This window comes from Anabrus simplex, chromosome X (assembly GCF_040414725.1).
Source record: "Anabrus simplex isolate iqAnaSimp1 chromosome X, ASM4041472v1, whole genome shotgun sequence".
Taxonomy (NCBI): domain Eukaryota; kingdom Metazoa; phylum Arthropoda; class Insecta; order Orthoptera; family Tettigoniidae; genus Anabrus; species Anabrus simplex.
The window spans coordinates 195,584,196-195,604,323 of NC_090279.1; the positions used below are offsets into that span (position 1 = coordinate 195,584,196).

The following is a 20,128-nucleotide window of genomic DNA, read 5'->3' on the forward strand; positions in this document are numbered from 1 at the left end:
AATTTACGTCAATGTTCGGTACAACGTATGCCTGCGAACAGATGTTTTCAGTTCTGAATTTAAATAACTGGAGAACTAGGACTTCTCCGTCTGAAGCGGACTTAAAAGCTGTACTTAGAATTTCTACTGCCAAATCGATTGCACCCATTATTGGTAAATTAGTTGCCGCAATCTACTTAAACGCTAAATGTGCATTAAGACGAACCCAAAGTATGTACAGAATAGATTGTGTGTTTATATGTTCACAGAACTGTCAAATAATATTGTTTTCATAAGCTGCACATGACTTGCCTCCTCCCTTCCTTCCCCCTCCACCTCAACACAGCACCACAGTTGGAATCGCTTGTTATAGAGTATTCGCGTCATAATTAGGTACTTCGATATATGAAGGTGCAATGTGAAACGTGTCTAGTTGTACGCGATAACTTGAAGACGATGTCCGAAACGCAACGCAAGTCGTGGATGTCCGTTATTTTGAAGAGATGTCACATAGCACATCCCGCTGTGTTGCTTATTCAAAAGAAGTAAAATACGTCGGCAGAAATACTTCTGGAATAATCCGATACTTAAAAACACATAATATAAATTAAGAGGAATAGTCAGAACACCCCCGGCCCGGTCTGAATCACAAGAAGCTACCCTGCCGACGATTGTAAAGCATCCAGTTATTAACAAATTATACGGGTTATTCAGCTAAGAAGTCCACCTGACATAACTCGTGAACAGTTCAAGATACTAGCATTCTGTCTTCACTTTCGTTAATGGGATTAAGGAGCTCATAGTTCAACATGCAGTGCTTTCTTAGGCTTTTAACAAAATTTATCGTCACACACGTTTCCATATGAGAACTGCTGATGATAACTATCAAGCTTACACTCGTAATTACTGGGACGTCGCACAGCTCGCAGCACACGAGAATCGGTCTCGAGAGTCTAGTGTCCAAGTAGGTGTGCATCCTATCTATAGTTATTCACAAATTATGCATGGTTATTCAGATGTCCACCCCAAATAAGTCGTGAACAGTTTAAGATACTGACATTCTGTTTTCACATTCGTTAATGGTATTAAGGGGTTCATAGTTGAACATGCAGTACCTAATTTTCCAGGCTTTTGACAAAATGTATTGGCTCACACGTTTTCATATGGGAACGTTTGTTCACGCAATAACTGCCAATGAAATATCAAGTTTACAGTCGTAGTTACTGGTACGTCGGACAGCTTGCACCACAGAAGGATCGGTCTCGAGATCTCCGACGTCAGTCTTGAGAGAGAGCGTTGCCCATCAGTAGAAGTTAGTTTAGCTAATTAAGTTATTGATATTGGGTCCCAATTAGATATTCAGGTCTGATCGATACGTAGGGTAGATTGGTAAGTTTTTCTTAAATTTCTAGTTTAATTTTAATCCTCGTTGATGTTCCGTTTTCTTGATGTCCACAGTATTTCTAATGAAATTTGCATTATTTATTTCAAAGTACCTGTACATGTCTTTTTTATCGACATTTTAAACACATACAGTGACAGTTTGTTTCTTGCTTCCGCGGATAGTGGTCACCTGGTCTATCTGCGGTAAGTACTGCATTTTTTCTTGGGTTGTGTTTCTTTGAAAGGAGATGTTGTCTTCCATTTATTTTCTTTGCATTCTTGTAATGTTTTGGTTGCTGCCAGTGCGGGCATTGTGGAGATGGGTCAGCTATATCTGCATACCTGATTATTTTCCCGTTTGATCCCACCATAGTCTGCCAATGTTTCTTTAAAAATTGCCTCTGAGTAAGTGTTAAAAAACAGAGGTGACACTACACAAACCTGGCAGACGCCCTTGCTGATCGAAACTGTTTCTGAAGCTCCTTGATAAGTTTTGACATCTGCAAAACAGATTCCAGTATAGGTTACTGATTATACGTAGCTCACCGGAGTAAATACCTGTTGACCTCAAAATCTTATTGTGCCTAACACAGTCAAAAGCTTTATGGTCTATAAAACAGGCATAGACATCAACATTCATATCTCTGCACCTCTGGAACAACACATTCAACGAGAAGAGTGCCTCACGTGTACCAATGCCATTTCGGAAACCGAACTGATTCGGATACATGAGAAATTCATATTTCTTGTATAAGTGTGAATGATTCGCAAGAATATTTTTGAGCACATAAGACATCAAACTTATACGATAATCATCGTTCAGGTGAGTTAGGCTTCTTCGGTAGTGGTATGGTTGATTTCAGCCTGTCTGATGGTATTTGTCCTGAGACATATTTGATTGAATAATGATGCTAAGATATTGAGGCCGGTATATTCCTGTTGTTATTACTTTGAGAACTTCAGCGTCCACACCGTCTGGTCCAGTTGTTTTACCATTCTTTTGAAATTTTACGGCATATACAAATTCACTTTTTGTTATTTCAGGACTATTTTCATTTATTCTCTCGTCAGGTGAAGGAGAATCATTTGCCATCTTTGAAGAGATTTCCTATGTATTCTTTCCATCGTTTGAGTTTCCCTTCCACACCCAAAGATGATTTCATTGGCATCTCTCAAAATTTGACGATATCGTCTCCGTTGCAAACCACCAAGTTCTTTCACTTTCTTATGCAAGTTAAGATAGTCGAGCTTCTCTTAAAGGATCTCGATTTCTCTACACCTGTCTGACATCCATAATTCTCGGACTTCTCTGCACTTTTTGCGTACAGCTTTACTTAAGATTTTGTATTGAATGTGATCTGTAGTTTTGTGTTTTCTCCTTCCACCCATAACTTCTAGAATTTCATCTGTCATTCAGCTCTGTCTTATGATGTTGCAGTGTCAAATTTCAGTTTCCTGGATTTCAATCACACTATCTTTAATGGAGTTCCATGTGGATACTACCTCTGATGACTCAGTGTTTCTTATTAATTCTATCTTCTTTTCCAGTGCAGTTCCATTAGTTCTTACTTAGGGATCCAATAGTTTCCTAATATTTATACGCTTGGATGGTTTAACATTTTTTATTTTTTCTGAAACGTAGCATTTTAAAGTCCATTACAGATCGACAGTGGTCACTATTTACATCAGCACCGGGATAAGTCTTCACGGATGTCACATATTTCTTTAGTTGTTGCTTTACCCAAATGAAATCAATTTGATTTCTTACGATCTTTTTGTCGTTATCAGCGAGTGATATCCATGAGTAAAGCCGCCGAGGAGGAAGTTTGAAGAACGTGTTAGACAAACAGATTGTGCTCCATACAAAACTGAACAAGTCTGTCTCCTCTTGTGTTACGTTCACCAAGACCACGGTTGCCTACAGTATTGCCTTCAATGCCAGCCCTTGCTTTTGAGTTACAATCACCTATGACCAGTGTTATTTCTCCATTGTCAGTTATTTTCATAGCTTCTTCTAAGGTATCATAGAATGCTTCTACTTCATCTTTATCGACAGTTGGTGCAATGACCTGAATAACGTTCATGATCCAGTGTGATGTTTGTAACCTCAGCAACATTACTCTATCACTAATTGGTACAAAATCTAGAACTGAATATGTGATGACTGATGAAATAAGCACAGCAACTCCATATGTGTGATTGGTGTTGATTCCTCCCGAGAAATACATATATCCTTCCTTCGCGTTCTAAACTCCTGATTGGGGCAGATGGCCTTCGATGTTAGGCCCTTTTAAACAATTGTCATCAACTTCCTGATTCAGTCCATCTTACCTCACTCAATCCAAGGATGTCTGAATAATTCAGTTCAGATATGAGCAATTTATGGTTTACTTACCACTACAAATCACAAGTAGGTCCAGTGTACGTTCAAAATATTTGAATACCGTACATACAGTATGGGAATATTCACCCTGTGAGGAATTTACATACTGTATGTAGTTTTATTTCAGAAGAATGTCTAAAAGAGAGATTCTGTACCATTAAGATAGTATAGAATACGTGTGTATTCGTAGAAACAGAGTATCGTAAGTACAGCATTGCAAACTGCGTACTTCAACAAATTCCTGCAAGACTCGCTTCTTTAGGAATACTGAATTTGGGGAGATGGGACTTGTAGATGGTCATAAGTAAGTACATTGAATAACAGTTACAATTTATAATAAATAGTGTCACTTTATTACAGGGAAATTATATACAATTATGTCAACCAAATTATTTTCTGAAAATAAATTTTACACAATGATCATAAAGAATTCAATCCAAGACTTCCAAGCGCCTGTTTCTTCGTCATACACACTTGTTTCCTGATGTCATGGGATGTGAAATGGGGCTTACAGACCTGAAAGTGGTAAAAAATAAAATGGAGATAATCTACTTCTTTTCCAACAGGAACAGATACAAATATAACATATATGTAACTCTTTCTTGACCATTGGAATTTTCTTTGTTCTAAAAATATTCAATCCTACAATTATGGCACGCAGATTATTCAATGGCACGGAGTACTCCATAAGTACAGTATATCAAACGTTCACCTCTACATTCTCCAGAGCTCTGACATCTTTGGAACATATCCATTGTCAAGTTGTTCCATAAGATTTAAAAGCCCCATCACAGAACTGCATTCAAATTTTATTGACAGTACAGATGGCAAGACTTCCTTCCAGTCATATAAAAGTTTGAAAAGCCACGATGTTTTAAGGGCGTAGGGCACTTTCTGTGCAAATACAAGGCATCTAAAATGCATACAGTACTTGCACAGGGGAGGCAATAGACTTCTCGTCGTCTTTGAATCATGTTTTTTCTTTTGATTTCAGTGCGTGAAGTTATGTTTGCCAGTAAGTTATCAAAGTGCACTATTTAAATATTGTAAATGCACCTTGTTGGATACATTTTGGAAATAGTTTTCCATAGCATTTGTGAGGTTTAAACTGTGAATCAAAGTTAATTGCATGCAGTAACGAGTCTTAGAATATATTGTGACGATGCAGGGTTGGCTTTCCGAATTGCACGTTGGCGGTTAATTCAAAATCGCCTAATTCGAAGTCTGACCTTTGCGCCCCAACAACTTCCAATTAATGAAGCTTTACTGTATTATTACTTGTTAGGTACCTTGGCGAGTAAAACGATCATTATAAGTGGATACTATGTCACGTTTTTAACCTGCTTCTCTCCAAAAATACCTATATTGGCCCGAGATACGATACGCGAGGGTCGGACACAAAACTATTCACCTATTTGTGAGACTTCATCAGAGCTGCAATAGACCTACGCTACAGAGGCGGACACTTATTAACTATGCAATACAGATGTACCACATGACTGACGAGTTTTCATTGCGTGGGTCGTACGGACGAAACTATTCACAAATTTGTACGATGGCATCAGAGCTGCAATAAGACTTGTACCTGTTTCAAAGCGGACTCGTTCTTCTCTTACGAATTCTATTGGGGCGTCTTGCATGTGAGGTTTCTATCTTAATTTTTTCATCTTGACAAGCCGGGGGTTCTAATACAAGAGTAAATATGCTATGCATTTCTCTCGCGCAAACTTAATTTTGTGCAAATACTCCATGCATATTTTTTCCTGAATTTAGTGAAGAAAACTTGGAGTGCATGTATTATTTGAAACAACGCAGGTACTGCTTCACTTCGAAGTAAGACCCTCTTATACCACAGGTTGGGTAGGCAACAGTCTTGATCAGCATTGTCACGCAGTTTGCTTACATTCCCCTGATAAATGCAATCAGCTAGTTTCGCTTATGGGCTGTGGTAATGAATGTACAGTGTCGTGGGCAATAGAGACTAAGACCGGAAAACAAACATAATTCTTCTGCTAGTGATGACGAATAGAAGTGTGGGAGCATGCAATTACCATACTGACTTAAAATTTTATTGCACACATTAACATTAAACTGTACATCACCTTTTGTTGGTATTGTAGGCAGAGTCCCGGTTGCTTTGAAACGGCATGTGAAGATTATGATACGCTTCTTAAAACAAATGTATATTTTGTTCAGTTTTGAAGAATATTAATTAGGTTGGATTAATTTCTTGTAAAACACAAATTAAAGCCAATTTTCTTTGTTCTAAAAATATTCAATCCTACAATTATGGCACGCAGATTATTCAATGGCACCGAGTACTCCATAAGTACAGTATATCAAACGTTCACCTCTACATTCTCCAGAGCTCTGACATCTTTGGAACATATCCACTGTCAAGTTGTCAGATGGAAAATTCCACCATTTTCAACTCAAAGGGTCGTGATTTGTGATGGAGGAAGACCAATGGTGAAATCCTCAACTTGTTAAATAAAAGAGCCAATAACCATCATACTGTTTCAAGAGTATGAATACCGTATTTACGTGAATAATCCCCGCATATTTTTTTTTTTTAATTTTGAGGTACGAAATTGGGGTGCGGGTTTCATTTGCGTCAAGGTTGCCAACATGCTTCTGGCTCACCTAGTTTTTGATGCCGAGTGTACAGTTGTGCTCTGGGCAACCGTAGATGGAAGAAAACTGTCCCCATGTCATATTTAAACTGAAAACAATTCAGAATTTTAATTCTAAACTGACTTTACATTTTTTTAAATAGTACCGCATTTAAAAAGAGTAATTTAAATTGAAAATTTCTCCGCGTCATGATAGAACGCGTCTTCCGGAACGTGCAGGGGTAGCTTTCCGCACTTTTCACTCAGTTTGGTGTGTCTATAGTGTGTTTCGTAGTTGAAAATAGAGTGAAATCGTAATTCTTTTGTATTCAGCGTTTTAAGGAACGCCACAATATCACATAGCAGGCAGTACGCGAAGGAGCAGAATCCGTGAAAACTGGCGAGGGTTGGCATTTCGGAATTACAAGATGGCTGTTAATTCGAAATCACGTAATTGGAAGTCCGATTTCTGAATTACAAAGACTTTGAATTTACGAGGTTATACTGTACTGCAAAACTAACATCAGATTTCGCCGGGTTGTCTATTTCAAGTGCTAACATTGCACGAGAGACCGCGTGGGAGAAGTGTTTTAGACGTGGAGTGTGACGAACTCGTAATTTAGGAGAGGATTCTATTAGAGTAGAACGCAGCTGGGTAGGCGGTTCAAAGAGGGTTGCGCAATAACATTTGTGCGCTTTGTAGTATGATGTGTTTCCGCTGAGCCAATAGAATCATTTCAGTAAGAAGTGCCTGTTTGTGCGGGTCACGAGTGAATGTTTTGAGTTTTATTTGCAAATATCATAATCAGCAAATTTAGGGAATTATTTGCGTGTGTATGATGGATCCAGGAAGAGCAAAAAGACAAGTATCGCATCAACAGGCAAGAGAAATAGTATTTAGAGTGTATTTTGTAAGCGCGCAGCAACAGGCCATCAGCGGAGGGGGGGAAGGTGAGGAATGCCATGTTGCCACCCCTCACCAAGACAGCACTTGCGTGTGGTATCGGCCTGCGAACAGTACAGAGGATAAAACAAGCCACGGAAATAAAAATAATGCAGTGTTCCGCTCGCCAGGGAAAATCCCTAAGAGGAAGAAGCCAGTGACGGACCTTGATGATTTCGATAAAAATGTTCTGCGCACAACAATATTTGATATACATTAAAACGGCGAATATCCTACGGCATCGAATCTGGCCCGTCCATTTACCTTCCTTAATATCTCGAAAATTTCCCTCAACACTTTCTCGGGGTTTGATGTTAAAAATTAATTTGGACGTTCAGCAAACTTTTAAGTCGACGAAAAATATAATTAAAGATATAACTGGAAGAAAAAAAGGTTTAAACTTTCGTGATGTTATGATTAACCTAATTGGCATCACCGCATGTCATACTTCTGTCTGTCTGGAAAATATATTTCATAGCAGTGATAATGTATTTTTATCTCAGGCAAAGCAGCTATATCCGTAAATTTACATGTTCATATTTGCGTAAAGAGCACGTGGACCTCGCGGAGCGATACAAAATGTTTGTTTATGCCTACGTTACTCTTTCGATGGAAAGAATTTTAGTTCATTTCAATTTTTTTTTTTAAACTTAGCCTTCCTAAAATGAGGGTGCGGCGATTATTAGGGTAAATACGGTAATAGGATCGCCAAGGGTCTGACCTACATACTGATTAAGTGTGTATACAAAGGTATGCATGCATTGTAACTTCCCTCTAAAATTCATGCGTCAATTTTCAACTATGGCTAATTATTGCTCAAACCACAAAATTTTGTTTCATAAAACGAAGACTTCAGCAGTGGTGACCTACAATCTCGAAAGAAAAATTAAGGAAACTATAGAAAAAAACACCGTGATCAACATAAATTTAGAGGAAGGTTATAGTAGTAATTCTTATATCAGCATGCTGGTCAGACCATGAAAACGCAGGCAGGACCTTCCCAGTTCAAGAATATTAACGGAAATTTCCCCTCTGACCACTGGGCTTGAGATGCATTCCCCAGATGCCTCCTGGGCTTGCGGGAGCATCAGGAGTCTAATCACCTTGGAATGAGAAGGGGGAACATCTGATACCTTGAGAAAGAATACTGTAAAGCATTAAAAACATTATTACTAACCTGCATGTAAGGTTCATAATTAACAGTCCATTAAATATTGATATTGTTAAGTTGGTGATACAATTTCATTCTTCATGTTATGTTCCTTTTTACCCCTTGGATTTGACTATTCTGTTTATTAAAATATTGTTTATTTACCCATCTAAGGAGCTTCTTTCAAGTAAATAGCCATTTCCTGAGTAAATAGGGTCCACCCTTTTTTTTTTTTACTTGGAATGAGTTTTCAGCGGACCGCTTCAGGGGCCTTGTAAGTCTTGTATTGTTACTGTGTTCAAGTTGCTGTGATATTTGTTTCTTGGTTATTAACAACGGTCCCCATTTATTTATTTATTAATGCCTTGTTTTCAGTGGCGAAGTTAGGGCTCGAGGCCCTCTCTTCCACTTAACCACATACTAATCAAAATAAAAAATAAAATTATGAGATATTTAAAATAGTTAAAACCAAACAAAAAATTAATAGAATTGAGAACAAATTTAAATACATTACTAAGTTAATAATAAAACTAATTAATAGTAAGAACTCTTAATAATGACTAATCCTCAGGCGCGCACACATTCATACTTCAGCCATTCAGTTAGCTGTCCTCAGCAGGTAGTCTCGGCAGGTGACCTTAAACCTTTGTAAAGAGCTAGTTTCTCTGACCTGAGCTGGCAGGGAATTCCATAATCTTGCGCCGGTCACTACAAACGATCTATTAATTTTATTTGTGCGGTGCACTGGAATAGAAAGAGTGGATCTGGAACGTGTATTTAAGTTGTGAAACGATGATAAAAAGGTGAATTTAGAAGAAATATACAGTGGCTGACTTTCCGCTAGTACTCTAAACACCATCGTTAAAATGTGTAGCTGCCGACGTTTATCAGGCTTCAGCCATGAGAGAGCCTTATAGTATGGGGTAATATGAACATCGTACCCGATATTATAAATGAATCGCAGGAAGGAATTCAGTTCTCGTTGAAGTTTAAGGGTTTCATCTTTTGTCATATCTACTAGAACGTCACAATAATCAAGAATAGGGAGAACCAGTGTCTGTATTAGTTTGGCCTTAAGATCAAATGGAAATACATCCCTTTGCCGTTTAAGAGGGTGAAGCGCTCCAAAAATCTTTTTACAGGTGATTTTCATGTGATCAGACCAATCAAGTGTTTCATTCATAATTACGCAGAGATTTTTAACTGTTTTATTGTAGGGAATAATGTTACCATTCAGTAGGATAGGCGGGATTGCAATATTGTTTGAGCAGTTCAGTAATTTTCGTGTTCCAATTACGATTGCCTGAGATTTTGTGGAGTTTAGTATAAGAGAATTTCGTTGTCGGAGGTCATTGTTAATATCTTGTATTGTTTAATCTAAGTCTGAAATCTTGCAGTGTCGATAAATCTGAAGATCGTCAGCATAGAGGTGGTGTGTGTTATTTCCTGTCACAGATGATATGTCATTGATATAAATACAGAAAAGTAAGGGCCCTAGAATACTGCCCTGTGGGGCACCACTAGGTTTCATTTTCCATTTAGAGACCTTGTCGTTTACTGTTACTGTTTCCATGGCCTTCTAACACCACCTGAGTAGCGTATTGTTGGATAAGGTACACACTATAAATATTACATGATCTTACGGACAGCATAGAATCAACAATGACAGAATGATCAGAGCCATAATTTCTCCATGACGCAAGAGCTATTCCCAGTAGTTATGCAAGAGCCAGGAAAACCCTGACAATGACAACCAACCGGGACCGACTACTTGCCTCATCCGTGAATGGTTTAGTTCATCATTTCATTCTCCTCATTGATACATACCTTGTACCTTACAGGAATGCATTCCGTTTTGCTTTAGAATGAGATACTTTCTCCACGATTTTAATGAAGGTACTAGGTAACGCTTCACAAAGTAAAACATCCTACTCGGGGCAGTTGCAGAAACTTGGCAAGAAGCACTTCGAGACTCGCTAAAGTATTTAAACGTACATTTACCTAGCTAATTCATCTTGCTCCTCTTCATAATTTTTCAGAACTATTCCAAAAAAATATTCATGAAAATGACTAAAGAATTGCACACATACAAACACTATGCTTTTCTAAAAAGAGGACTTACAAAAAAGGCAAGGCTTTAATGATTACTGTGTCCGGCTCCACGGCTAAATAGTTAGCGTGCTGGCCTTAGGTCAGAGGTCCCGGGTTCGATTCCTGGCAGGGTCGGAAATTTTAACCATCACTGGTTAATTTCGCTGGCACTGGGGCTGGGTGTATGTGTCGTCTTAATCATCATTTCATCTTCAGCACGACGCGCAGGTCGCCTACAGCATCAAATCAAAAGACCTGCATCTGGCAAGCCAAACATGTCCTTGGACACTCGGCACTAAAAGCCATACGCCATTTAATTTCAATGATTACTGTCTCTTCAAAGGGCAATTTTGCAATAAATTTATCTTCAACACCTAACCACCACCATTTTCAGTGTCCTCACTTAAACCACGAATATCTTCTAGATGAAGCAATTTCTTACATTACATTTGCACTGTTGCTTGAGGAGAGGGAAAATGGACAATATCTCCACAACATTCAGTGGTATAAATAAAGTTATAACTTTGTAACTTTTAACCTCTTAACACGAAAGCCAGAGTATACTCGGGAATGTCGCTCATTGATCGGTACCTAATTTAAAAGCCCGAATATACTCGTTTCTTTTTGTTTCTCAATATTTCCGCCAATGTTTATGAAATTATTACTTCAGGGTCCTATTATTGCAAACAGATGTCTCTGACTCAACCGTAGTGGATGTCGGTGACTCAGGCAGTTCGTTTTCGCGGCTTTCCCGCCCGATGTAGCATTGTGTGTTGATCCTTGTTTTAGGGCATTTCACACAGCCACAAACATATGAACAGTATTGAGTGTCATGTTGTATTACTTGCCATCTGTTTAGTGCTGAGTTATTTATTTTAGAACCCGTAAAAAATATAACGAGTATACCCGGGATTTTAAAACAAGAACTTTTCGGAGGCTTATATTTCATTGTTAAGTTTGAAAAATATATTTTCATTGTTACCACTGTCATTAGTTTTCAATAAATAGCCCATTTTAACAATTAAAAAAATTAGTTAAAAAAGATCACAATTTTGTAAATAATTGATATGTTAAGAGGTTAAAATCCACACTGACCACGATTCGTCTTGCTTCATTCCCTAACTTTCCGAGACTCTTCTGCAGCTCCCCAACGTCGCGCTGACACACACATGTTATCAGGAATAGGTAAGGGAAAGAGCTATGGCTGGGATAGAACCGGCTATGGCCTGAAGGTACAGCCCTAGCACAACTAGCCTGTAAATGGCAAAAGAACTGAAAATAATCTTCAGGACTGGTAACGATGGGTTTCAAACCTCCTAAATGCCAGTTTACAGCTTCACGACCCGTACCCTACTGCAAACTCACTTGGTCCCCATGTAATCACGGAACAGACATAGGGGTATTGTGATCAATGCAGAGCTGCCAACCTTTGAAGTGGGTTATCAGTAATCCCATTTGTAACTTGCGCGCAACCCCCCCCCCCCCCCCCTAGGACAAAACGTTTACGTGTTAAATACAAAGCACCCCGTTTGCCCTTTCCTACAGCAATCTATTCTAAAGTATATTACACAATAAAATTTGCTCATTACCTGTTAGTTCTGCGATAAAAAATTCTTTGTAGCATGTTTCGCACCCAGCAGCTGCTTTTCGGTGTAGGTTTTCTTGAAACATACTTCCCCCTGAGATGACATCTTCGTCTTCAGAACCATAAGTGATTCCAGTGTAGATGTACTTAATGTAGGTCTGAATTCTTAATACCAATATAATGGTCCGTTATTGGACATTATAAATTTTCCAGCTAACTCATTCTTGGTTGCCTGCGTTTCGCCCTCGTGTGCTAAGTTAGGCTCATCAGTTGGGACTTAGCACACCACCCAAGACGCAAGGCTAGTGCATACCGTGGAGGCCACTGCATAGGCTACTTGAAGCCACCAGCAGTGCCAATGCACTATGAGACCATTATATTGGTATTATAAATTTACTCATTCGGGACAAATATTTTAAATTCCCTATGGGAATCAACATCTGTATGGCCTGAATTCTGTCTGATTTTTCCTAACGACACTGAAAACTATGTGGGAGAGTTACTATGAGGTACACTTAGTACTGCAAATACATTACTTAAGGTTTTATACTTAATTTGTCCACTTTCATTTTTAAGCTCTGCAATGTTGCCCCCCAATTCACATCAATGTTAGGTCCATGTACAATGTATTCAGGGAAAGCATCACACTGGTAAGCTGCAAATTCCAATTCAAGTTTGCAATGTTCACTTTCCTTGACCAAAGTTGGGAATCTTCCAACAAAATATTCAAGAGATGAATAGGAAACCTTCGTTTTGAGAGAGATGTCTACAACTTCGGCATGATGAAGAAATTCATCACCCAGGGGAAATTTCTTGGTAATGTAACTGCAAGCTGCCACATAAAACTGACAGAATTATAAAACATCTCCCTCATTGGCTTTCTGGTATTTCCTCCTCTTGAATTCAACACTCAAAAGGGAGGTAGATTCTGAATGAAGAGAACATGGCTGAACAAATCGGACCAACAGGTCAGTTAAAAGACCAGTTAGTTTCTTCCTAAGAAGATGTATGGCTGGAGCATCTTGTTGCAGAAATATATTCACAGAGTTAAAAACAGGAAGTGAACTCTGAAGAAAGTAGCAAAACAGTTTTGTGTGTGGGTCTTGTGTGAAAGATTTCACAGTTTCAAACTGCTCGGTGGTCTCATTTTTATGGTGGGTCTCACTACAAAACATGAGCGTCAAAGCTTCCCACTGTTCAAGAACTCTATCAATAGACGGAAGAAGCGAGAGCAAACGGGTACTAACATATTTCAAAATTTTGTGACCCTCTGTGACACAAACAGCCTGATAAATTTCAATGTGTTTTGCCTTTTAGAACTCTTATCAAGATAGTAATATAACTGAACCAAAAAGTTCTCTACATTGACTGGCAATTGGGCTGCTGCTTTTTGTGCATAGATGTGTATGAGATGACATGAACAACCCAGGACATAAACAGAAGAATGCCTGTCCTTCACAAATTTGGCAACACCTTTATTTGCCCCCTATCATTGTGTATGCATTGTCAGATGAAAAAGAAATGCAATTTTCCCATGGAATGGCTGAAGAAGACAATTCACTATTAACAACAGAGAAAATTCCCTCACCTGTATTGTCAGTACTCTCTAACAATGACAATATAAGAGTTGATATTTGGCCTCTCTGAGCATTAAAGAAAGATACAACTATAGGATAAAGTTTAACTGCATTTGTATCCGTACTACCATCAGTAGCCAAAGAGAAAGTCGTTATTTGCAAAAGTTCACTTATTTCCTTTTTTGCCTCAGGTGCCCCGTATTGAACCAAAGCAGAGGTTTTAGTTCTTGCACAACCATATTTCTGAGATATCTTAGAGTCAGGGAACATAGATCTAAACAAATTTCCAGCGTGGTCTGAAACTGGTAACGGAATATTATGCTCCAAAAGAAATGATGTGAACAATAATTCGGCATTTGTCACCGCAGTTTCATTACTTTTTACGAAGAACAATGAAACAGACTAGTTTTGTAATTTTGATTCACCGTATGTGTGATGTTTCTTGGACTATGTCTCTTCTGCAAGAGAAATCACACGAACACACACTGCAGAACACGTGGTTTTCACTAACACGTGAGGCAAGTAAGCACGGCCATTCCTTTGGGTAACCGTCTCAATATTTCTGTAACACTGCTTGCTGTCTTCTTAGAAGATGCAATTTGACAATTGCTCCGCTTCATTTCACAAAACCTATCACTACTTTTCGAATCAACGTCTAGGATAATTAGAACTGAAGTGTGCTAAATATACCACTCGCTCTACGCACACAACAAACCGCGCACTCGAGAACAGCAGAGCAAGGAGTAGAGCCTACCTCACGGCTGAGTTGATACGTCATTCTAGCTAAGAGAGCAGCATATATGTAACTGGCCGTGATTTCACAACGCTCGCGGGATACAAAACGACGTGACGACCAAATAACTGCCAAATATGTTTAGTTGCCAACTTACAAACACTGAAACGAGGAGCATTGACCAATAATGCTCTAAGGGATTGAACATTTTTTACTTCTTCCTTTTTTTCGCAGAAATTGTTTCTTTTATCGTGACAATGTTGCTTTTCCGTAATAAATTCCCCTTCGACCGTAATGCCGTAATCGTGAACTGAAATCCGTAATCATTACAGATAATCCGTAATAGTTGGCACCTCTGTCAATGTAATCTCCTATGCCAATAACAGAACCTTTTCAATTTGCTTAACGTCGCACCAACACAGATCGGTCTTATGACGACGATAGTATAGGAAAGGGGAAGGAGTGGGAAGGAAATAGATGTGACCTTAATTAAGGTACAGAACTCGCATTTGCCAGGTGTGAAAATGGGAAACCAAATAAAACCACCTTCATGGCTGCCGACAGTGGGGATCAAACCCACTATGTCCAGGATGCAAGCTCACAGCTGCGCATCCCTAATCGCATGGCCAACTCACCCGATAAAAACCGAACTTATTCGAGACGAGTTGTGGCAATAAAATCCGATAATCGATGCCGCAATCGACTTTATACCCGTTCGATATATATCGAAAGCTAAGATATATTATATCCATTATTGCTAAACTAGCTTCCTGTGAAGCGAGAAATTTATCGCATTCATAATCACGCGATGGAGTGACGGTGTCCTCTTGCCTGTTGAAAATCGCTGCTGATCGGTGGGTTTAATTTCCTATTTTTTGCAGTTTATTAAAATTATTGTGACAGTTTTTGATAGAGAAAAAGAATTTGCATCGGAAGGATTTTACGTGTTTGACAAAATAGAAAGATACTGATATGCAAATACTTTAATGTGCGAATTAAGCGGCAGTGTTTCACATAACAAGGAAAAGGCGTTAACGGCGACAAGCATCAGAAGACAAGCTAGGCTCACAGACACTAGTTCAGCGGCAAAACGAGAGAAATATGATAAAGACGAATTCATATTATCTACAACTCAAGTTTTTACGGAGGCAAATATTCCACTGGAAAAAGTTGATCCCAAGATGAGAGTGGATGGAGAAATATATACCAGGTTTGTGCAATACTATAAACATTTTCTGAGGAAGAAATTTGAGGTTATGTTTTCCTAATGACTTTGTGCAGTTATGCTACTTTTCTCATTCAATGACATTTAGGCCACCATAATGCATGCTGGATCCCTAATTTACTTAGAATTATGAATGATTTAATTCATTCAAATGATGTTAAAAGGACCTATTGAGTTTTTAAGGTGCTAGAGACTTGCCCAAGCTGGAAGACTGCGGGAAGGTTCTGTATCTCAAATTATCAAAGAGGAGAAAAGATTAAAAGAAGCTGTGAAAGATGAGGGAATTTCAAATCTGTGTGATGAAATGATATAAAAAAAGGGCAATGTGTGTTTATGGTTCTGGTAAAAGTGCTAAGTTGTGGCAATAGAACAGTTCAGAAGTTATTTGTAGGGGGAGTTAAAGTTACTGCAAATGCTAATGCTGCAGCATGTTCACAGGTAATTATGATTGTAATTCACAAACTTGAAATTCAGTAATAGAACACAGTTCCTATAACTTCAGATTCAGCATGCTACATAGGCAAGTGCATAAAAGCAGTTACGATTTTAGTTTCAGAAGTGTTAGTACACACGCAGTGCTGGGTTCATAAACTGAACTTGGTGGGCAGTGTGCGGGCTGTGAAACTTAGTGCTTCGGACCAATGTGTTGTACAGGCAAAACACATCTTCCTTTATACAGAAACAGAAATATCAAGACGAACGTACTAAAGCTAAACTCTTCCTTATTCCTGTAATCACCAGGTGGAACTCATGGTTTAAAAGAACATCTTCGTGATCAGTCAGTAATGTTGATAGTGAGAGGGCATTCTTAAAGTCTTGATGTCTGACAGGAGAACAGCTCTGACTCCCATTATTATGGAACTCATGGTATCTCTGTCTTTTTCAGACTGATGTGTAAATGATTTACTTAGCCTAGGTCCTGCTTGTTAGTGACACCGATACATTTTTTTCAAATTTCCATGCTTCGATATGTGTAATACTGCATGTGTTCTAAGCAGAAGCATAACACATGTACATATACAAAAACATGTTATACTGCAAATGTGTTACCAACTAAGTTCTTGGTTTACCTGTTATTGCTGAAAGGTGGAAATAAAATTTAGCGAAATGATTGACAAAATAAAATAAAAATAGCTAAAAATATACCGAAATAACTGTTAAAAAATGACAAAATAAAGCAATAATTTTCAACAAATAGGTGCCTCTACTTATATACAAAAACTACACCCAAAAATTTTTAAGGAGTTAAAAAGACAAGTCTGGGGAAAAACAACATAAGGTAAACTTTGTTACATAAGACCAACTAAACAGAACTACCCTTATCTGCTAAACCTCATTTGCAGCATCGTGGTAAACTCTTCCACCCTCACAAACTCCTGACAGAATACAATCCTCTTTAAATTAAGGCTTACCATGAACTGGGCCTCATCTGAAGTACTAGCACAGCAGCAATTGAAACCATATCGAATATGAGGGTATAAATGGCAGATACCTGCAACAAACAAATTGCAACATACGACCATAAAAATACACGTACATTTTTTCAAAGAGAGGAAATTCAATGAACATTACCATTTACAGCAAAACTGTTGTTTAATCACAAACATTACCTAATCTGGAAGGCCATATCTACTTGTGTATGAACAATATCTTATCTTGCCATCACATATAGTATGCACCCAATTTTTTTTATAGAACAAAGGGAGAAACAATAATCCCTTCAAATTTCTTGCAAGGTTTGTGTACACGTCATCATAAAAGCCTCCAGTGCCGACATTTTCACTGTTAATTACTATACTAGCAAAATAATAATATACTGAAATGTTTTATTTCAATATTGGTATAAACGTCCAGTGCATGGCTAAATGGTTACGTGCTGGCCTTTGGTCGCAGAGGTCCCGGGTTCGATTCCCGGCAGGGTCAGGAATTTTAAACATCATTAGTTAATTTATCTGGCACATGGGCTGGGTGTATATGTAGTCTTCATCATTTCAACCTCATCATGACATACAGGTCACCTACAGGTGTCAAATAGAAAGACCTGCGAGCCGAACATGTCCTTGGACACTCCCGGCACTGAAGGCCACACACCATTTCATTATTTGAATAAGCTACTAGTAAAACACTGACAATTTTATAAATTAATATGATATTCGACAAAATGATACAAAACTGATCGGAAAGCTGTTTTACACCCTGGAGATCAAACAAATTAAACCAGCGCCATGTCTTCTTAACATGGAATATCACTAGGACCTTTAATACGGTGGCTTTCCATGGCCATCTGTATCCCAATGCACTGATCACCTCAAGAGGTTGCCTCCTGCTTTAGGGGTAGTTTCCCCACCCAAAGGGCAACAGACTGCCTGGTCATCTCCACTCAACAGAGACTGGTGGGCAAGACAGTGGGGCGGATTCCGTTTACCGGGGAGGTTGCTCAGTCGACTGTTAAACAAGGATATAATAATAGATACTCTTGCTTATTCCGTGAATTAGGGCAGATAAAATGTACAGGCTACAGTATATCAAGAGATTATAGGGCATGCACGACTGATGAAATGAGCACAAACTAAGAGGGGCAAGATGCAAGTTTCCACCTGAAGGAAAATAGAACACTGATTGGCACATCTGTGGAAAAAGGAGAAACTAACAACACCGCAGGTAACTGATCGATATATGTTATTCTCCGTGAGAGTGAAGCACAAGCAACAAGAATATAAACTTACTAAAACTTACAAAAAATACTAAGATTTGTCACAACTTCAAAATGATTTTAAATGAAACACTAACCGTCATACACAGTATCAACCTTGCATAACAGAACATTTTGTACTCTGGATCCCCGTGTATGTATGTCTACCCCTCAGATCAGTTTCCTCACAAGGAGCCAGGGACGAGGCAAAATATTTTACGGACGGATGTCCTTCCTGACACCAACCTCTGGATCCTTGTATCAACCTAAAATTCCAGGCAGATGAAATCAAATTTATTTCCCTCACTATGAGAATGATCAGAGCCAGAATTTCACCAGGACACAAGAGCAATTCCTGTCGACTGCACAAAAGCCAGGAGAACCCTGACAGTGGCAACCAACCAGGATCAACTACTTGCCTCATCTGTGAATGGTTTAGTTCATCATTTCATTCTCCACAGGAACTTAATGTATACTTCAAAGAGAAACTGAAGAGAAAGAAATTTCCACGACTTGCATATAGAATTACCGTATAATCCCGAATACCACTAGCCATCAAATAACTCTCGCGCCCTAAATTTGAGACGGCAAAATGCGGAAAATGTAAAATGTTCATTTATATTGTCATGCTGTACATTCTATAATTATTTCTTTCATTACTATCTCCATATTTTCTATTAGTACTATATTATTTAAAAAAGATTTGTATTTAAAAATATATATCATACCTGCCAACTTTCGAAAAGAGAAATCCGGAAGATCCTTAAGCGGAAAATTTTTAACAGCACGCGCATGCGTAAAAGTCTTGAGACATAATGAAAAAGGACGGCAAAGGGGAAGGGGGGTTATAAACAACGCTAATACAAGTCAAATACAGTAGAACCTTGATTCATCGTTCCCGGAACAGTCGTTTTCCCGTATCCATAGTTGAATTTATTCGGTCCAAAAAATGTTCCATATAAACCAATGTTAAATTTCCCCGCATCCAATGTTTCTCGAACTATCGTTTAACCGCATCGATCGTCAAAAAATTATTTGGCCTCTGTCACAATTTTCCCGCATTGATCGATCGTACGTAAGAAAAATATAGGCAACATTTTTTTGAATTAAAAGGGACTGTTCAATACTCTTAGCATATAATAGCAGCAACTTGTTGCGAGAATGTAAAAGATCGATGAAGAAAAGTAGCCGACTGATTGCTGCTAACTTCAATCGATATTTACAATGGGAATAAGATCTGTATCGATTATTATCAAAATGTGAATCGAGTGTCATGAAATAACAAGACAGGCGCACCGTTGTCTTCCTGTTGTTCAAAACCGAAACTAGTGAAGAGTAGAAAGTCGAGCGATCGTTTAGGTTATGGGGCGCACAACAAAAACTGCACACGAAAGCGTTCAGCAATATGCAAGGGATGGTTTATATGCGACAGTGTTTTGGAAGTACTGTAATTGCCAAGTTGGGTGGGGAAAAAGAGAGCATTGTTTTTTTTTTTTTTTTTTTTTTTTTTTTTTTTCTTCGTGTGGCTATTTCTAGCCGAGTGCAGCCCTTGTAAGGCAGACCCTCCGATGAGGGTGGGCGGCATCTGCCATGTGTAGTTAACTGCGTGTTATTGTGGTGGAGGGTAGTGTTGTGTGTGGTGTGTGAGTTGCAGGGATGTTGGGGACAGCACAAACACCCAGCCCCCGGGCCATTGGAATTAACCAATTAAGGTTAAAATCCCCGACCCGGCCGGGAATCGAACCCAGGACCCTCTGAACCGAAGGCCAGTACGC

At 38.7% G+C, this 20,128-nt stretch overlaps 1 long non-coding RNA gene across 4 annotated transcripts in view; it reads right to left on the reverse strand.

Moving 5' to 3' along the window:
• Positions 1–4,063: 4,063 nt before the first annotated feature.
• Positions 4,064–20,128, reverse strand: part of LOC136886507 (uncharacterized) — a 58,223-nt gene continuing 42,158 nt past the window's right edge. For all 4 annotated transcript variants that reach the window (XR_010861809.2, XR_010861810.2, XR_010861811.2 and 1 more), the window contains 2 exons: positions 17,074–17,153; positions 4,064–4,261 (listed from right to left, as the gene is read on the reverse strand). This is a non-coding gene — a long non-coding RNA (uncharacterized lncRNA). The remainder of the gene's footprint in view (positions 4,262–17,073; positions 17,154–20,128) is intronic.